Source organism: Cyprinus carpio, unplaced genomic scaffold (genome assembly GCF_018340385.1).
Source record: "Cyprinus carpio isolate SPL01 unplaced genomic scaffold, ASM1834038v1 S000006557, whole genome shotgun sequence".
Lineage (NCBI taxonomy): Eukaryota > Metazoa > Chordata > Actinopteri > Cypriniformes > Cyprinidae > Cyprinus > Cyprinus carpio.
Genome location: NW_024879219.1, coordinates 41,284 through 61,636, shown reverse-complemented (window position 1 = coordinate 61,636; position 20,353 = coordinate 41,284). Strand labels below are relative to the sequence as shown.

Genomic DNA, 20,353 nt, shown 5'->3' with positions numbered 1-20,353 from the left:
GGGTCTACTTTCAATCAAGGAGTGCTGTCTGCAGCCTTTGTCTGCGCTGATCTTCATTTTCAAATGTGTCATTAAAATGAACTGTAATTCAGTGAATACTCAACGAAGAGACATGAGAGAGAGATCTATAGAAAGATTGACATGTCTACTTTTAAACTAAAACAATGCTGCCGAAAAACAAATATTCTGTGATAAAGTAATCAATATGAAAACAACGCGATGTCCGTTTTTCACGTCTCCCTTCATTATCTTCTAATGCGACCATGCCCCCCCGCACGTTGCCCTGAACGCGCCTTTTGAGATTCAAATGTTTCACTGAAGCACGCGGCTTGGAATACGCCAACAAAACAGAAGAAACACACATGCGAGACTGTTCAAGAGAGGACTTTATTATTTTACTGTTTGGCTTCGTGCATATGAGAGGAATAAGACATAATTCACCCCCAAAAAGATGTGATGTGGATTACCTCAGGATTTGAGATTTAGATTTCCTCAGAAGCAAAACAAAAAGAATGAAGTGCTTTATTCACAACCACAGATATCATAAACATAAGGTAAGTCAGTCTTTTTATTTATTTATATACTGTATTAGGTTTCACATGCTAACGTGTAAACATTTTACTAGTTAGAATTTTTCCACAACCTATAATTAACTGACTAAAATGTATAATCAACGGAAACATTATGAAGGTTTCAATAACAATAATACACTACGCTAGGTGCATTCAAATAGCCTCGGATGTAAACGGGAGGGATATAACAGTAACCAAATGAAATAGTAAATGAAACTAGATTGTAACAAATCAAGTGGGTGGGTAGAAATATCGATATCGGTCTTTCAAGTTGTCACCCCCCTCCCCCCCACCCACAACGAAGAGAAAAAACGAAAAAATAAAAAAAAACTGAAAACTATGAAAAATATTCTCCAAGTCTGTATTTCAACATTAATAATAATAATAATAATAATGATAACAATAATGTTTTTTTTTTCCTGTGACCTAGAGAAATCAGATTAAAGGATAAAAGGATTTCTGAGAAGCGAGATTGCTGTGACTGAGAGTAATGATGCTAAAAATTCAGATTTGAAAGTCATCTTTGATTGCTTCCTAATAAACTGTCTTCTCTGCAACTAGCAAATGTTGGAATATTATATTATGTTATGAGATAATTAAATATATTCTAAATAAACTACAAACATAACATCTATTATACATTGTATTTTCGTCCCTCACATTCTGTCTGTGCTAACTCGTCCCTAATAGCTGCCACAGCTAGCACTTGCAAATGGCTACTCATTTATGCATCTCATATGCAGGGAGGGCTATCTTAGTCCTACTCAGGTATCGTGAATTCATGATAGTTAACTCCCTACCTAGCATATGACTTATTCTACCAACAACAAGCTGTCTTTAGCAAATTTTCTCAAAAACGATATATTGTATTTCCGCTAGCTGAGTAAAAAAGATGCTTTTCACATCATTTAGATAAGAAACCCAATTAGGCGCCCTACTAAGCTACAGTTCTCAAAAGTCACGCTGCGGAACCAATGTTTCTGTTAATGTGTTTATTGGCCCTATTCAAGCTGATGTTAACCTGTTTTAGTTTGGTCAACTAACCACGACCTAACATATTTTTTTTCGGCAAAACACACAGTCACTGCCCTACATACATGCCTGCTCACATATTCTTATAGCCCCTAGTTTTGTGCTGATTACAGGGAGCATTAGACTTTAGCCATTAGTTGTTTTATAAGCCAAACTGAAAAAAGCACAAAATGTTCATGTCCGGCATGACAAAACTTACCTCCAGGCCCCCCTAAATACCCTTAGAACTCAGAGGAGTTTCAGAACCAATCGTTGTTAGTCGTGTTAGCCTCATGAAAACATAGATATTTAATACATGTGGTTTCACGACGGCTCTTTACAGGAGCTTTAGCTGAGCAGCTAGTAAGTAGAAGGTTATGGCCGAGTGAGACTGCTTGGTCGGGGTGGTTTTGGCTGTATGTTTCCTTGTATCGTACTCCATGCCTTTGTGGTGGGTGCGAGTGTTATTGCAATGTATGTATATATTTACAACTAGCATTTTTTGCCTTACATGTTTGACAGCTAAACCAATCCCCCCAACAGCATGTTTGTGCGATGTATTGGCCGTAGGGCAGTCGCAGCTACATGACTCTGCCGCCGCACAGCAATAGTGTGTAGCACGATCTATTCCGCAAAGACCAAAAGATATCAACCTTGTCATGTTACATTACACAAATGGCCATCCCTCATAGATGTGGTCGATGACAGAAAATACAGTTTCTTAACTTCATTTCCCAAATATAATCGAGCCCCACCTCATTAAAAAATAATCTTCCGTTTGAATAAATGGCAAACAAACTTGTGTAAGACAGTAAGAGCTTGAGCCACCGACTTTTTGGCAATTTTCGGTTCATGTTTAAAGTAAGTCATCATATTATTTTCTATCATATCAAAGTTCTATATACCAATTTTTTATATTGTTAAATAAATCAGAATGTTATTTATGCAATTTTCTAATGCTCAGTGCTCTAAGTCATATACAAAGTGCTATTTTAAGCCCACTTGTACACTTTTAATCATCTATTTTTTTATGTATATCCCTGTGGTGTTCTGACACATTGATGACCTATGGGACTAAACGCCTTGTATCATCCACTCAACCCTCCAAACTTGCCCTGCCCGAGCCATGTTTTTTAGTTTAGACAGCAAGTGAACAGTCGAGCTTTTATGTGATGGAAAGCAGCTGGAAAAAGAGGTGTAAGTGACAAGATCTGGAGCACGAAATGTGATTAGCTACCACAAATAGCCGGTCTGAGGCCCATACTTCTCACAATGCTCAATTCTTGGGCGGGTATGCCAATGTGAAATCCTGAAAATGCCTTGCAAAAGGCTTAATGCCTTGACATGCTAGAAAGTGTGCTCAAAACTCCCAGTACATCTCAGTATTCGCCTGGCCCGTCGTGGCAGACTTTTGAAGCCAGCAAACCAGAGGGGCCCTATTGAAGCCCCTTTCCACCGCCTCAAGTCAGCTTACAATAGACATCAGAACTGGCGCCCATGGGAGCCTAAATAGTAATGAAGGTTGCCTATAGTCTTAATGAATCAATTTTTTCTTTTTAGATTAGATTGCCGTGCGCCTATGTTGTGCCTTGTTCAAGCGGACGAGATGCCAGCAGGAGGCCCACTTATGGGAGTAGACAGCGCCTGGAAGTGTTATGCCTTACAAAAATTATCTGCCTTAGGAAAGCGTGGTCCGCTCGCTGCATTCATGTGGATTGCTAACATTGACATGTTACCAACAAGATACCTACTTATAGAATTGTTGCCAGAGCCCACATAAAGGCGTTTCCACACCTTTTTCACCTCTAGGTTATATGTCGTTTAACTAAACACTCTTTTAACCCTGAGTTAAAGGAACATTCCCATAGTAATATAGAACCTGGAGTTAGCAGCACTTTTTACCAGCGGGTTTGAGGCCGCCCGAAATAGTTTGGATGCTCAATTGCCATTATGTAAATACGTTTCGCATGTTGCGTTTGTCTAATCATTTGGACACCTCGGATTTAGGGGATTACTGTACTGTCCTATTATTTTTATTTGTGTACATACAAGCTCAGCATGCTGCCTTCTCTGGTTTACTATTAATCATTTTCCAAATGTTGTTTTGATTGCTCATTTTCTGTAATTCTGTTGGCTGTATTTTCATATTTTAGTTCAAAATTACATTATTAAAACATGAAAATTGGTTTTATATGTCATAGCACTTATGTTCTTCTTTGAATATATATCCACTGTTTAATGTAAGCCACTAAGTTACCGTTGGGGGAGTTTCCGCCTCCGCCTCACCTTTTGTGGTAGTTAAAGGGGCTGAACCATGTTAACCAGGCCAAAAACGTGATCAGTTGATCTAGAAAGAGAAACTCTTAACTCTCCGCAACTACTTTGTGGTATACTGATTTCAAGAGACTTGACAGAATTCATTTTATATTAACATCTTTAAACTGATCTTGCGAGCAAAATTACAGTACAATCGCCATTGCCGATACAGAAAATAACAGAAATAAATAAATAAAGGCGGGGTGCTGTATTAATATTGACAGCTAGCTTTTGAATATGGCACTGAAATCCGAATTCAAACTTTTGGATAGAGTTGCCAGATTGATGACATACAATTACCCAAAGGAAACACTGTTATAAGCTATGTGCACAACAAAAACACACAAGACTAGACAAAAGCGCATGGCCAATGAACAAGACCAAAAACCATCAAAACAAAATAAAACACAAGCACATGAACTAAAAATATACCAAATATTGAAAACTATAAAATGATAAAATACCAAACATGCTCAACTTAATGAAGTTATGATGGTGATGAGGAATGTGGTTTTGGTGGGTCAGAGACTTCCTCTGCTTGGCATGTGGGAAGATTTTTTTTTTCTTCCTTCCTTTGTTTCAGGAGTTGCTGTATTCATCTCAAATGTGGCTGTGGAGGGAACCAGATTTTATAGTGAAGTGTTTTAATCACGACAGCAACATGAAGATCATTCAGCTTCAGCTATGTGAGTTTATTACAATGATATTGAATATATTTAACATGCTTTGTAACTTATTACAAGTATAAAGTAGCTCTTTATGTTGGTGCGTCACAGTGTTGAAGTTATTTTTATAATAATCATTTTTTTTTTTTTTTATCTTACCAGCATGTATTAATCTGTTGTCCAAGCTGCATTGACAGATCTATTAACTGATCTGGATCAAATGTGATCATAAACTGTGATCTTGATGAAAATTAGGTTTATTGGAGTTTCACTGAAAACAGCAGATCCTCCAACAGATGATTCTACGATCCTCGATCTCACTCAAAACCAATACCACCATTTTACACAAATGATACATTCAGAAAGAAATATTCAGTGCAGTTTAAACATCGTCTGGTTATTAATAATGTGACTGCTGATGAACTAAGGAGTTTATTTACTGTATGAACACACGCACACCTCCAAAATCAGCAACAGCATCAGAATATACTTCTACACGGTGAGTTCATTTACTGCTTCAAGTCAATCAAAATATGTTGATGATCACTAAAACAATTTCATAATTATAAGTACGCATCATACCCTGCTGGACAAATGATTATAAATATGCAAAGTTCTTAAAATTGTAGGTTTGGATTTTTGGATTGCAGTCGATTAATATGTTTTCTCGGCTCGTAAAGTGTGGTGGCAACATTATTTTTAACTCCCTTAACTTGATGCCCCCCCAGTGCATACATTTTTTCCCTTTGTTTAAACTGCCATGTCTAAAGAAGAAGTACACATGTCCATATTTCAAGATGACAATGTCAAAGATTCCATCAGGCTCAAACTGTGCGATACTGGTTCACCTTCAGATTTCTGAGCTCTTTAACGCCCTTGAGTTTATGAAAGTCTTTAGGATGTCCGCCGGAGTCGCTTCACACTGCCTGTTCAAAAAAGTTGCTCTAAAATATTTCAAAGGAATGCCTTTAGCTTTGATGGCATTGTGTATTCATTCTGGCATTGTTTCGCCAAAGTTATGCACGGTCACAACAATTTATTTTCATCGGAATTTGCATCATACATTTTTTGGCCGAGATCTTGACTTGAAAATGAGAGAGTCCAACCTCTCTGTAAAGTCGACTCCAGAACATCCTAAAGATTTTTAAGGAAGGTTATAATCAGGAATTTGTGGTGGTCAGTTCAAACATAAAAAATCCATTTCCACATTTTGAGCCTGATGAATCTTTGCATTATATCATCCTGGAAATATGGATATGGGTACATATTTCAACATGGCTGTTTAAGAAATAACAAAGCTACGCACTGCACAGTGCACAGTTAGAGTTAAAACAAACATATTAATCACTGCAGTAATGATCCAATCATAAAATGTTAAAAATTTTCTTATTATGAAATGGTGAACGCACAGTAAAACTGGCCTTTTTTTTCAGGTAGTGTACATTAACATTTTCAGCCATTGCACTTACAACAGCATTTTTTACAGTAACGCACTGTGGACACTTTTATTACAGAATCAACTCCACTAACTGGGTTAACTGAGTGTCACAATCATACTAAGTATACTGATCAGAATCCAGCACAATGTCAGATTATTATCATCATATTGGGACTGATGAATGGGCTTCTGGTTATTGTGGTTGGTTGGTGAGAGATTTTCAGTCCCAACTCAGGTTTATAACAAAAATATATATAATTTTCACCTCCATAGCGCCAGCGCGATGATAATTGAATGTGTAAATCTTCTTATTTTTAGGCTTTTGACTATACTTTAATTATGAATTGTGGCCATTTATTTGAATACTATATAATATATAATCTGAACCCTAACTCTTCACCATTTTTAGGACTAGGATAAGGTATTTTGTGGTTTTGGAAAAAGAAGGTCTGAAGAACAATACAACAGATAAACACTGATCTACAGCAGACGCAAGTTCAACATCAGGACCAATTACAGGTAAGAATGATGGTGAAACCATCGTTATAACTAAAATCAATTTGTGTCTGATTATTATTATTCTTTGCTGCTTGACCTGTACAATAGTGTTATATAACCACTTCATTTAGGTGTCATTTTTGTAGCTGAATTGCTCATGTTTGCTCTTTTAGTACGCTGAGGTGGATTTTTTTCCAAACTGCGTAGAAATATTCGGTCCAGCCAATGTCACCTTAGCACCGTATCTCTGCTCTACAGCTTGCCAAAGTCATGAACACATGATTAGATGTGACTGATGTCCACACTTATTTTTATTCACATTTTTCTTGATGTTCGACCCCCTGAGTCTGAGGAAAGTTCTGAGGAAGTTCCAAAAATGCTTTAAAATGTAAAATAAGTGTAAGTACTCGACTACATTTGACATTAGTAATATTTCATTCTGCTTTCTAAAGACTGTTTGGCAGTCATGAGATTAATCACAATTATTTTATTGAATTGACAGCTATAGTTTTATTTGTTTGTATCTAAAAGTTCTCTAATAGTGTGTAGTCAATATCACCTGGTAAATATTTCTTTCTATTCTGTAGACACTTATTTTTTCATTGTATACTTATTGTATAAATGGTACATGAAAATGTACCTGCCTTTGTATTTTAGTGGGTCTCATGAAATCATTATTTGGGGGTCGGTCAGTGGCATCGAAAACCTGAAAAAACACCTGCTTCAGATGCAATGAGTGTTTAAGACCTTTTATATATGCTAGTTTTCTGCTTCTCTTTGAAGTAGCTGTCTTGAGCCGTATCTGGTGGAAACTTTTGTGAGTGGCTGTAGATGCATATTTTATGAAGGCAGAGCATGCACAATATTCATTATTTTTTTGCGAAGCCAGATTGGTTGCTTTCAATTCTGTTGGTCTGAGAAGAGGTACATTTTTATAAAGATATGGAAGACTGTTTATTTTGTAAAAATGGTTTAATTGATACCTGTATAAATTAATCTGTATTTTATGAAGTAAACATAATCAGTTTAAATGCTTATAAGGGGGTTAAGTCTGTTAGTGTGAAATGTTGTGGCTTGTCAACCTACATTTCTCAAACTCAGCCCTCTGGACTTTTTTTTTTTTTTTTACCTTTGTGTTTTTACAAAATGTAAGTGTAAAGAGTCTGTCTGCTGGGCTTTTTTTATTATTATTATTTTGAGAAAACATATGTCAGTATATTTTGGTGTTCAAATTGCAATCAGAAATAATAAAAAAAAAAAAAAATTGTAAATGAATTGCAGATATATTTTCTAGATTGAAGAATGTTATTATTTTACTTTAAATGTACTTATCTTTTAATTTTATATTGATATTATGCATAAATAGTATATTGTATATAAATAGTATATAATTATAAAATAGCGATATTTAAAACACAAGGGATAACTTGGCCCAACCTGACATTTATGAGAAACACCCTTGAGAACACGGTACAGCCTTATAGTTAAAATATACATTTATTATGAAGTTGCTTCATTATGATAATAATGGTTATGAATTATGAATAAATATATTTCTTTGTGTATGTTTTGTGTGTATGTTTTGTGTGTGTGTGTGTGTGTGTGTGATTGAGTTTGTCATTCTTAATATTCTATGAGAAAGTTGTTTAGCTGGTTATGCATACTTTGCAATTTGTTAAGTTAAAAAAAATAATAATAACACTATGTAGTGTTATTTTCAACTAAACGAAGTGAAGTTGCAATCAAAAACCAGAAAAACATGTTCCACTGGGTTTGGCACTTGACAACCAACGACTCTCAACTTGTCTACAGTGGAGGTTTAACTGTGAAACAAGTGCAATGGTTTTTTCAACACCTTCATGTTTATGAGTTCTCACAGTCGTCTTAACCTCAAATGGGAAAGTATGTTCTGCTTTGTTTGTTTTACTAGACCCACACAATGCCCAATTAGCACTTACCAAGTGTTAATGTATATAAACCACATTCACAACACTTATGCTGAAGTTTTTATTGCTGTGATTGTCCAACAACTGGATCTGTCAAAGTCATATTTCACACAAAATCTAGGCTTAATCTTGAAATAAAATAAATGTTTTTACACAAATGTCATACTAGAAGTGCAGAAACAAAGACTTTTGGGGAAAAGCAAGTGAACCTAATTGAAGGTTTGAAATATTGCTGAAAACACAAACAAGTATGGTGAAGTATGCTGCTGACCAATCAAATATGAGGATCAAAACTAACAGTTGTTTAATATTTATACAATCTTTCATTATAAAAGCTTCTTTAACAAACTTATAATTTGGGTACCTTTTTTTTATTTTTTTTTTTTATGTGTTATTTGTGCAAATACCCATGCATGTGTTTATTAGTTTCTTATATCTTGCATTTAGCTTTCTACATTCTTGTTGATTGAACAATCATGAAACAAAAAAATGGACACAAACAGTTGCTACTGGAAGTTCTGGTTCAACAATAATACGTGTAATGCATAATAAAATGTGACTGTTCCATAATCTGGGGACCAAATTTTCATTGTAGCAACCAAAAAAAAAAAATCCTGAATTTGTTACCATAGCATAACTTGTGGAATCCAATAATAACCAGCTGCAGAATCACAGAGCCATGTGTCACAGCAGTCTAAGGACAGGAGCACCAGGCAACAGTCTTTGCTCCATGTTGGGGTGGAGATTATAGCGTCATTAAAGTGAAAGTTTACCCAAAATTGAAAATTTGCTTTTAATTTTCTCACTCTGTGGCCATCCAAGATGTAGGTGATTTTTTTTTTTTCCTTTTCTTTTCTTGAATAGAACAATAAAGAAGAGTTATGGGTGTTATGGTGGTTTGTTATTAGTTAGCAACTTTTTAGCTCTGCTGCTAGTTTGTAATTAATCCTACATTACCAGCCAGAAATGAATCAAAAGGTCATAAAAAGGAGGCAAAAAGGCAATAAAAAGACAAGAAATGAAGATGCTTATTCAGAGGGTGAAGAAATTAGCGACACCATGACAGCTGTGGAAGATGGCCCTGACTAAATAACTTTGGGCAGAAATAACAACCAGGATATTATGAAAGCCAGAAAGTCCTTGAAAGTGGACTTTCTAAGAAAATGTATGGTGTGCAAACAACAATTACAGAGGTAAGAAAGGAGATACAGGAAGCAGAACAACGTATTTCTACAGAGGTAAGAAAGGAGATACAGGAAGCAGAACAACGTATTTCTGATGCCGAAGATGATATTAATGGGCTAATATCCAGACAAATTAAAGCTTTTTAAAAGCTTAAATAAAAGCAAGAAACAGTGGGCTCTTTGTAATACATGGACATGTCTTGGTCATAAGTGGTTTGTATAAGGTGTGCGTTCTTATTTTGTTGTATACTGGTGTGTTTCCATCAAATTATTTTATTTTATCAAAACAAATCTTAAGGATATATTATATAACTAATGTCTAGTAGTTTGAAGGTGTCTTTTCTGGGTCATGGAACTGTGGGGCTTTGAACCAAAATTACTAAGGTTAAACAAGTGATGAACAGGATAAAATTATTGCAGTCAAAAATAAACTTTCTTGCAAGAACAATAAAGAAGATTTTTTAGCTAAAACTGTGGTGCTTGGGTGATTCAATTAAAATACTTAAAAAAAAATGCATATCAAGGAAAACAAAAATGAATAACCTTTGGCTCCTGATGACATATTGAGGCTTTATGAAGTGAAATGATGGATAGAGGGTAAGGACTTGTAACCCGAAGGTCACGGGTTCAAGTCTCAGGTCTGGCAGGGATTGTAGGTGGGGGGAGTAAATGTACTGCGCTCTCTTCCACCCCTCAATACCACGACCGTGGTGAGATTCTTGAGCAAGAAATCCCCATTGGCTTCCCACTGCTCTGTGTGTGTGGTCACGGTGTATGTGTACGTGTTGTTCACCACTCCCTGTTGTTTGTGTGTGTGTGTGCACATGGATGGGTTAAATGCAAAGCATTGTGACACCATACTTGGCCACGTGTCACGTCCTTTCTTGGTTCAAATAACTGATTCACTGGTTTGTTTACATAATCATGCAATAATGCAGCATATAAACTATTATATTATTAAGGCTCCCAATATTATGTGAAATGTGGATGTTTTACATGTCTAAAGCATATGAAGTGATAAACTTGTCTTCATCAAATCACCTTTTTTACATAAACAATGAGAAACCATAAAAACTTTCACAATACCCCTTCATTCAATGCATCCATGCATTCACATATCACTGGCTCATCAGTTCTTCAATCTAAGTCAGAGCTGTTTTCCTCAGTTCAATGGACTGTTGAAATAACTGAAGCGCTGAATGAGTTGGCAAAAATTTTGTTTTGGCTCATTTTATCTTGCAGGATATCTTTCAGCGAGAGAAACAACATCTAAACGGCTGTGTACCACATCATATTTAAACGGCAGAGCATACGTGGCCACAGGTCAAGCTGGTGGAGCATTGCCCATTCTGGTGGTGTTAGAAGCCTAACAGGCTGACCTGCTAAATGATCTAGATGATAGCCAGGGCCTTCCCCTGACCAAATTGGCCAAGCTGCACCATACCACAGATTTAGCTCTCTCCGGGCTACCAAACAAACAGCTATCGCTATTGCCCGTTCGATGGTGGCAATAGTGGCCATGAAGAGATATCTGTGGTTTAATCTGAATGACATCGGGGCTGGCAAGAAATTCATTTCCTAATCAATGTTCCAGTATCACTCTCTGAGCTTTTGGGAACTTCTGTTGAGACAGTGGTTGAAATGTTTAGAGAGGCAAAGGAGTGGTTCACAGCTTGTTTTAAAAAAGTTTATACCACTCTGTTCCAGATCAGCGCCTCAAACCTTCCAGGGTTCGGGTCTGTCTCAGTCTGAGGCCTGTCTTGAGCCCCTCTTCTTCAGAGAAGTGAGTCTCAGTAGAAGTGAGATGCCTGTAAGGCTTGGGGAGATCTGAGGGTAGTGATTCAAAGCAAATGCTCTGGTCTACAGCCAGGAGCTGAAAGGAAACTAACATTATACTTCTTTTTTTATCTGTCCCCTTCTCTCCATTATAAAGATTTACAGTTAGGTCCATGTATTTGGACACAGACACAATTTTAGCTGCACAATTATTTTAGCTGATGACCTAAACATATTTAGGTTACAGTTATATAATGAACATGGGCTTAAAGTGCACACTCTAAACTTTAACTTGAGAGCATTCTCATCAAAACTGGAGGAAAGGTTAAGAAATTACATCTTTAATATTTACCTCCCCCTTTTCCAGAGACCATAAGCAATTGGAAAATTGACTCAAAAATTGTTTCATGGACAGGTGTCTTTCGTTATTTCTACATAATTTAAGCAGGTAAAGGCCTGCTTAGTCTGCTGTGCCATTTGAATTTGGAAGCTGTTGCTATGAATCAACATCATGCGATCAAAGGATCTCTCCATACAAGTGAAACAGACAATTGTTAGGCTTCCAAAACAAAACAAATCCATCAGAAGATAGCAGGAACATTAGAAGTGGCCAAATAAACAGTTTGGTACATCCTGAGAAAAAAAAAAAAAAAAAACTCACTGGTGAGATAAATAAAAAGGCCTGGACATCCACAGAGGACAACAGTGGTGGAGTGATCAGAGAATGCCCTCTATGGTAAAGAAAAACCATTTCACAAAATTCAGCCAAGAGAAGAACACTCTCCAGGAGGTTACAATCAAAGTCTACAATCAAGAGAAGATTTCACAGAGTACAAATACAGAAGGTTTACCAGAAGGATTCAAACAAGGCCAGATTAGACTTTTCCAAAAATCATTTAAAAAAGCCAGAGCACTTCTGGAAAAGCATTCTTTGGACGGCTGAAATTAAGACCAACCTGTACCAGAATGACATGAAGAAAAAAGTATGGAGAAGGCTCGGAACATCTCATGATCTGAAGCATACAACATCATCTGTGAAACACGGTGGAGCAGTGTGATGCATGAGCATGCATGGCTTCCAGTGGCTCTGGGTTACTGGTGTTTATTGATGACGTGACAGAAGCCAGAGGCAGCCGGATTAATTCTGAAGTGGATATATGGATATACTGTCTGTCCAGATTCAGTCAAATGGACCAAAGTTGATTGGGCGGCGCTTCCTAGTATGGACGATGACCCAAATACAGCAAAAGCAACCCAGGAGTTGTTGAAAGTAAAAAAGTGAACAACTGAAGTCAGCTGAAGTAAAGGCCTGGCATCACAAAGGAGGAAACTCTGGTGATGTCCATTTATGATTATACAGGTGCTGGTCATATAATTAGAATATCGTCAAAAAATGTTGATTTTCACTAACTTCCATTCAAAAAAAGTGAAACTTGTATATTATATTCAGTCATTTACACACAGACTGATATATTTCAAATGTTTATTTCTTTAATTTGATGATTATAACTGACAACTTAAGGAAAATCCCCAATTCAGTATCTCAGAAAATTAGAATATTGTGTGAAAAGGTTCAATATTGAAGACACCTGGTGTCCCACACTCTAATCAGCTAATTAACTCAGAGGAAAAACACCCGCAAAAACCCTTTAAATCTCATGGTCTCTCAGTCTAGTTTCTGTAGGCTGAAACAATCATGGGGAAGAGCTGCTGCCTTGACAGTTGTCCAAAAGACAAGGGACTATTGACAGCCCTCGCACAAGGAGGGCAAGAACACAAAAGGTCATTGCAAAAGAGCTGGCTGTTCACAGAGCTCTGTGTCCAAGCACATTAATAGAGAGGCGAAGGGAGGGAAAGATGTGGTAGAAAAAAGTGTACAAGCAATAGGGATAACTGTCACCCTGGAGAGGATTGTGAAACAAACCGATTCAAAAAATGTGGGGGAGATTCACAAAGAGTGGACTGGCAGCTGGAGTCAGTGCTTCAAGACCACTACGCACAGACGTATGCAAGACATGGGTTTTCAGCTGTTACATCCTTTCCTTTTGTCAAGCCACTCTGAACAACATACAGCGTCAGAAGTGTCTCGCTTCAAAAGGACTGGACTGCTGGCTGAGTGGTCCAAAGTTATGTTCTCTGATGAAAGGTAAATTTTGCATTCCTTTGGAAATCAGGGTCCCAGAGTCTGGAGGAAGAAGGAGAGGCACACATCCCCATTTCTGAGGTCCAGTGTAAAGTTTCCACAGTCAGTGATGGTTTGGGGTGCCATGTCATCCGCTGGTGTTGGTCCACTGTGTTTCTTGAGGTCCAAGGTCAACGCAGCCGTATACCAGGAAGTTTTAGGAGCACTTCATGCTTCCTGGCTGCTGACCAACTTTATGGAGATGCAGATTTCATTTTTCCAACAGGGATTTGGCACCTGCACACAGTGCCCAAAGCTACCAGTACCTGGTTTAAGGACCATGGTATCCTTGTTCTTAATTGGCCAGCACACTCGCCTGACCTTTCAAAACCCACAGAAAATCTATGGGATATTGTGAAGAGGCAGATGCGTATGCCAGACCCAACAATGCAGAAGAGCTGAAGGCCACTATCAGAGTAACGCTGGTCTCTCATAACACCTGAGCAGTGGCACAGACTGATCGACTCCATGCCACGTCCGCATTGCTGCAGTAATTCAGGCAAAAGGAGCCCCAACTAAGTATTGGAGTGCTGTACATGCTCATACTTTTTTCATGTTCATACTTTTCAGTTGGCCAAGATTTCTAAAAAATCCTTCTTTGTATTGGTCTTAAGTATATTCTAATTTTCTGAGATATCTGAATTTGGGATTTTGCTTTGGTTGTCAGTTATAATCATCAAATATAAAAAGAAATAAACATTTTAAATCTATCAGTCTGTGTGTAATGAATGAAAATATTTTTTTTTTTTTTACATATACAAGTTTCACTTTTTGAATGGAATTAGTGAAATAAATCAACTTTTTGATGATATTCTAATGATATTGACCAGCACCTGTATTTTATTGTACCAGTTATATTTGAGTCCCTGAAAATGAGGGGACTGTGTATAAGAATTGTGTAATTACTAAGCATTTTATGTTATATTTTGGTTTAATATCCTGAGACGTGCCAGCTGGTAAGAAAACAGCCATAAAGACACTCGGGAGCAGCAGCAAAGCGCAGTGTTGAACAGGGTTAAAGTCTGCCGTTAATTTCATGTTGATTGTTTTATTTTTAATTCTGTTCTGGCGGGTATACAATAGAAGCTGAAATTATGAAAATTGTGTCAGTGTCCAAATGTATATGGACCTAATTGTATAATCAATAAACCAGTCATTTCCCTCAGCATGGATTGTGTCAACTAGAGCAGGGATAGGCCAACTCCGGTCCTGGAGGGCCACTGTCCCTGCGAGTTTTAGCTCCAACCCTAATAAACACACCTGAACAAGGCAATCAGTTGTTTTCGGAGATTACTAGATAGATACAGGCAGGTGAGTTTTTATGAGGGCTGAAGCTAAACTCTGCAGGATAGTGGCCGTCCAGGACCGGAGTTTGCCTTTCCCCTGCACTAGAGGAATGCATTGTCGAGTTCCCATTTGAAGGGGAACATCTCGCGTTACATTGGTAATTATGGGTTCCCCGAGAAGGGGAACACGGACACTGCAAGTTATGGTGCCATGTTTTTTGGGCTTCCTGCACACGTGATCCTTCAGGCAAACAAGTTGATGGCGTACTAGAGGCCGCCCTTTTTATAACAGTGTCCATGCGGACTGTCGAGACTAGATTAATCTAACAGCTATCATACACAACAGAAATAAATGTTACCGCAACCAGTCAGGCGCATGTTCGCTAATAAGTCTGCGATGTTCTGTGTGTCTGTGTGACTGCGTGGGAGTAGTTTCATCTGATAAACTCAAACAACACGTGACTCACAGTTGTTGTCAGCATCTGTGTCTCAATATATGCAAGGACATGAACATGTGCACTTCATCTTCAGAGCTGCTCTGAGAGTCACTTCACCTGCTTTATGTTGTTTCATTGAGCAAAAAAAAAAACATCATATACACGCTGAAACTAAAACTAAAAGACCTTCACGACAAAACCCAGTCAAAATAAAAGTCTGGTTTAAATTTTAATTATGACTGAATATATTACTACGGTATACATTCAGAACAATTCTCAAACGTAATAATAATAATGTTATTATTTTTAAGGAAGATCATACAATTAAGTTTTTATTATTATTCATTTATGCAGTTTTCCTGTTGTGCAGCATCATGTCTGATAAAATAAAAAATAAAAAAATTGCCAATGTTTTGCAATTGATTTTTATTTGATTACATTTTAAAGGATTAATTAAATTGTTAATGTTTATATAAATAATTTCACTAGACACCATTTTTTATGGGATACATGTGTACTGAATCATAAAAAAACTAGAATCCATAAGAAATCAAACACAGAATTTAGGGAAAAATTAAATGCATTTCATGGGCCCTTAATTTAAGTGTAGCTCCTCTATGGAATTTAATTTAATGAAACAAAGATGTGTTTACCTTCATTCTCAAGGTCTAACAAACGTGGAAAGCATTTCCTTCCCCATTATGGTAAATGAATCTCATTATAAATATCAAGTTGTATGAATAACCTATTTTTATAAATTTACTGGAAATTATGTTTCTGGATTGAAATATATATATATTCAAGCAGCTGCATAAACCCGTACTCTGTAAGCCGTTTTATTAGATCTTGGCATTTTAATTGTGCTTTATACATTTGTACGTTAAGACTGAATTAGTATGAATATAGTGTTAGATTGAATTGATGCAGTTACCAAAAAACTAAGGACAAGTGCACTTAAGTGAATCTACAGTGGCATTGTCTTACAGTGTGCAGAGTCACTGCATACAGTATTTCAAAGATTAGATTCAGGGTTTTTTTATCCAGTAGATGGCGCCACACAACAGTGAGACAAACACACTATACAAACATTCAAAAAAAAAAAAAAATTGTTAGAAGAGCGGCAGAAAGTTTGCTTGTTTTCCTTTATCTGTTTGTAGTTTAGAGCATAAGCCCCACTACATTTTGTTTATGCTTAAAACAAGAACAATTTTAATGACTTAATACAAAGTAGGTCTCTAAAAAACATGTGTTAATGTCTTATTTTAGGACTGTTTTAGGGAAAACATGGAAAGTATACTGTTTATTTGACATACAAGGAAAGACAAAGTACATTTTGAGACTTTCCCTAAACAATATTTACAGTACAGGTGAATGTGATTTCAGCAGGCAGGACATTTCCTCAGTCAACATCCTGGAAACAACATCCCTATCGCATCAATCAGATTTGAAGCCTCAGGTTACTAATGTTATGTTAGGCTTGGGTTAGAGTTACAGGTTTACATTTTTGAGCACTCCTCTTGAATTTCCTGTGGAATTTTATAATGCACAGTTTAATGATATGTGAATAAATTAAGACATTTGAAGTCTTAATGGCACTATGGTTTGTCCTACAGTAAGTTACAATTTTACGTGAATAGTTACTTAAATAAATCATTATTAATCGTGAGTTTTCAACAATATATTCGTAAAGTATATTGTTGTATAGTGCCAATAATCCTGGGCTTATGGCGAACCAAAGTAAAATTCTCTCATGAAGCCGTTATGAAGCTGATGCGAGCTGCGTGCGAGACGACAGGTCTAACCTGGGCATGAGCACTAGTGACGGTGTTCACTGAAGTATTGGGGCCAATCAGAACTCAAGGGCTAGCCTGTGAAACGCCGCCCCGCTGTACAAGTGCAGGCGATGTAATGATGTGCAACGAAATTTCAATATGTTAAAGAATAAAAATCTCGATCGTAAAGGAGGGGCCGAGAAGTTAGAGAGAGAAAACGACAAGCACTTGAGCAGATGCCACCAAATGTGTCAAGATAAATGAATTATTTGCTGGAAGGCCAGCAAGAAGTTGTTCGAGTGACGAATCTGCATTTTGACGGATAATAGCATTTGCATGCATGTTGCATGACAAGAATGGATATTAAGTGTTTTTTTTTGTTTTTTTTTACAACATACAACAACTGCAGCGTAATCTGTACCTAACCAAAATAAAGACAGATGAAGCTTAGATCCGCGCACGACTCCAGACCCGGACAGCCTCATAAGGTTGATCCATGGATGATTAGGACGCTCCCTTAGCAGCTCACGTGCATGAACATTTATGTCAGGAAAAGGACCATTTACATCCAAATGTAATTTGATGCACACACAGAACAGGCAACCCTAGAAATATATTTCAGAATCTAAACTGCTTTAATCGGCCCATTTTTCATAAGATTGTAAACATTACTAAAGGTGTGTTTGTATGCCTGTGCGTTTAACTTGAATAATGTCCCAAAAGATATCTGTTTTTAACGCGAGTGGGGTAATGTCAGCTGCTGATTTGCTTTAAAAATCTACTTTGCGATTCTGTTGGCAAACATGTTTTATGGTGCATTCTAATTTCAACCTGTTGGTTATTACTAGTGCAGGCGAGAAAAATAGATCGCAGCCGCAGCCTTTACAGGTAACTTAGCGCGCAATGTATCTGGTTGCCATGACAACCTCACAACGCTTGCCTGCTGCGCTAATCTTAGCTTCGAAGCATAGTAAAACCGCCGCTTTTTAACATTGGATTGTGACTTGTTACGTTTACTACAGAAATGCTAAAATGTATTTAAAAAGTTTGACTAACCCAATCGACACCCAATCCCCCCCCCCCCCCCCCCCCCCCCCACGCACCCCCCCCAGCCCCCCCCAAACCTAAAGCGCCCCCATCGCTAGATCTCTTCCGGCGCCCCTGGGCGGGCCTGACTGCTGAGGTGAGACCCGAGACAGACATTTAATGATACACGTAGGCTACTGCATTTTGTCTTTTTGTTTCAAACGAGTTATGAATATTCCAGCTGTAATAGGCCACCTCACTGATCTATATAATGACATTTAAAATTCTCAGCTCTCAGTTTCTGTCCTTTTTATTACGAAATTCAGACAATATACCGTTTTTGGCGCTATGAAAATGTGACGTGACATCGCGTTTAGCGCCTCAGTTCAAGTAAACCGATCATCTGTCTTACTTTTTGTTTTAAAGATACAGTACAACTTACCGAAAGGTATATACCTACGCCGCTTAAATAATATCGATCAATCAGTCAATAAAACAGCAGGAGAACATTAGTCACAAAACGTTTCATTTACCTCAAGGAAAGCAATTTAAAGAACCATAGCAGGTTAGTTGAGAAAAAAATAGCCATAGAAAGGAGTATTTTGCTAAACGCCCCCTTGTGCACTACATTACATATTTATTACTTTTCACTTGTGTCATTAAATACATTGTTTATAATTAAAACTGCATTATATTTAAATTTTAATTACTAGTTATTTGAAACCTTTAAATGATACCAGCTGATGCTCTGTCTCTGTATGTTTACAGCATTTATGTGAGATATATTTTCTCAATTTGTAATCAATTGAGGAAAAAAAAAAATCCCTTTAAGTGCCAGGCAGAAGCCTTAAACCTACCGTCGGTCTGTGTCATTAATGTGAACAAAAGATAAAGAGAAATAACTCACTGCGGGGCTTCTTGACTAACAGCTTAACAAGGATCTCTTACACCACGGATATATATAGTAGAGTATCATAGATACACAACACCAGACACTATACCTATGTACATATGTGTATGTGTATATATATATATATCTAGTATATATATATATATATATAATATATATATATATGTATCTAATGTATGTTAAGTAAAGGATTTTCATTTGGTTATGCAATATCTGTACCTGAAAACGGTGCTATTTATGATATTTTTACATTATTTTATTACTGACTGTTCACTTGTCTTCAGTAATGTTTGAACTTGATGAAATGAGATTCCAGTAAATGATTTTTTGTCCCAGTCCAGCCCCATGCATAGTGGGTCGGTCTGTATGAAGTCCAGGGCTGATTCAATTTCTCATTTTGATTCTAATCTCTCTCTCTCTCTCTCTCTCTCTCTCTATATATATATATATATATATATATATATATATATATATATATAACTTTTAGTGCATATAACCATTTCTGAATTTAGGTGAAATACTAGTATCATAAATTTCTTAACGCCTCCATATGACATGATCAGACATAACTGACATCAATCTCTTTGACCTTTTATTCCACCCATTATTAATAATAAACACGCATTCTGATCTATTATATCTCCAAATGATCTGTTAGTCATGTCTACATGATTAATCAATATGACAAAGCTTAGTTTTTTATTGAGCTACAGTTTCTACAAAAATAATAATAATAATAATAATACACATAATAATAATAATAACAATTTGAGATGTAGTAATACAAAATAATGTGACATTTAATCCAATAATGAAATGAACAGCGAACATAAAATGAGTAAATAGGACTTACATGAGTATGTGCCTGAAGCTTCTTTTGATAAACTTCTGAGAAAGTACTGTATTTTTGGTTCCTGTTCCTGAAATATTTCTCTTGAATAACATCTTATATCATTCTGATCTATATAGAAAAAGGAAAGAGTAGGGAGAGAATTAGAAAAATGCAGTCTGGAAATGTTGTAAATTAGCTTTTCAAATGTATTTTTAAAAAAAAGAATTAACAAAGTTTTTTCGCACAACAATGAATTACCTGTTTTGTTTTTTATTGCTGGGCCTAACCAGAAAAGATCTCATCTCCATAGTTCCTTTCTCTTGTTTTGATCCTGACAGATTGTTTAGTTGCTGCAAGACTCAAAGATAATATTTACTCCCCGTCTGATGGGAGGAGAAAAGAGTAGTTGTCAGACTAGATGAGCTGGCCAGTGGCCAGAGTACAGTGTGTTTTTCTGATTTTTGTTTCAAATCGCCAGAACATCATTCTGACCTATGGAGAA

The 20,353-nt window shown here is 36.8% G+C and overlaps 1 long non-coding RNA gene across 1 annotated transcript in view; it reads right to left on the bottom strand.

Annotated features, from left to right (window-relative positions):
- The window catches only part of LOC122144006, a 55,716-nt gene extending 35,803 nt beyond the window's left edge, over positions 1-19,913 (bottom strand). Inside the window, exon 1 of the long non-coding RNA XR_006159486.1 lies at positions 19,873-19,913. This is a non-coding gene — a long non-coding RNA (uncharacterized LOC122144006). The remainder of the gene's footprint in view (positions 1-19,872) is intronic.
- Positions 19,914-20,353: the final 440 nt, after the last annotated feature.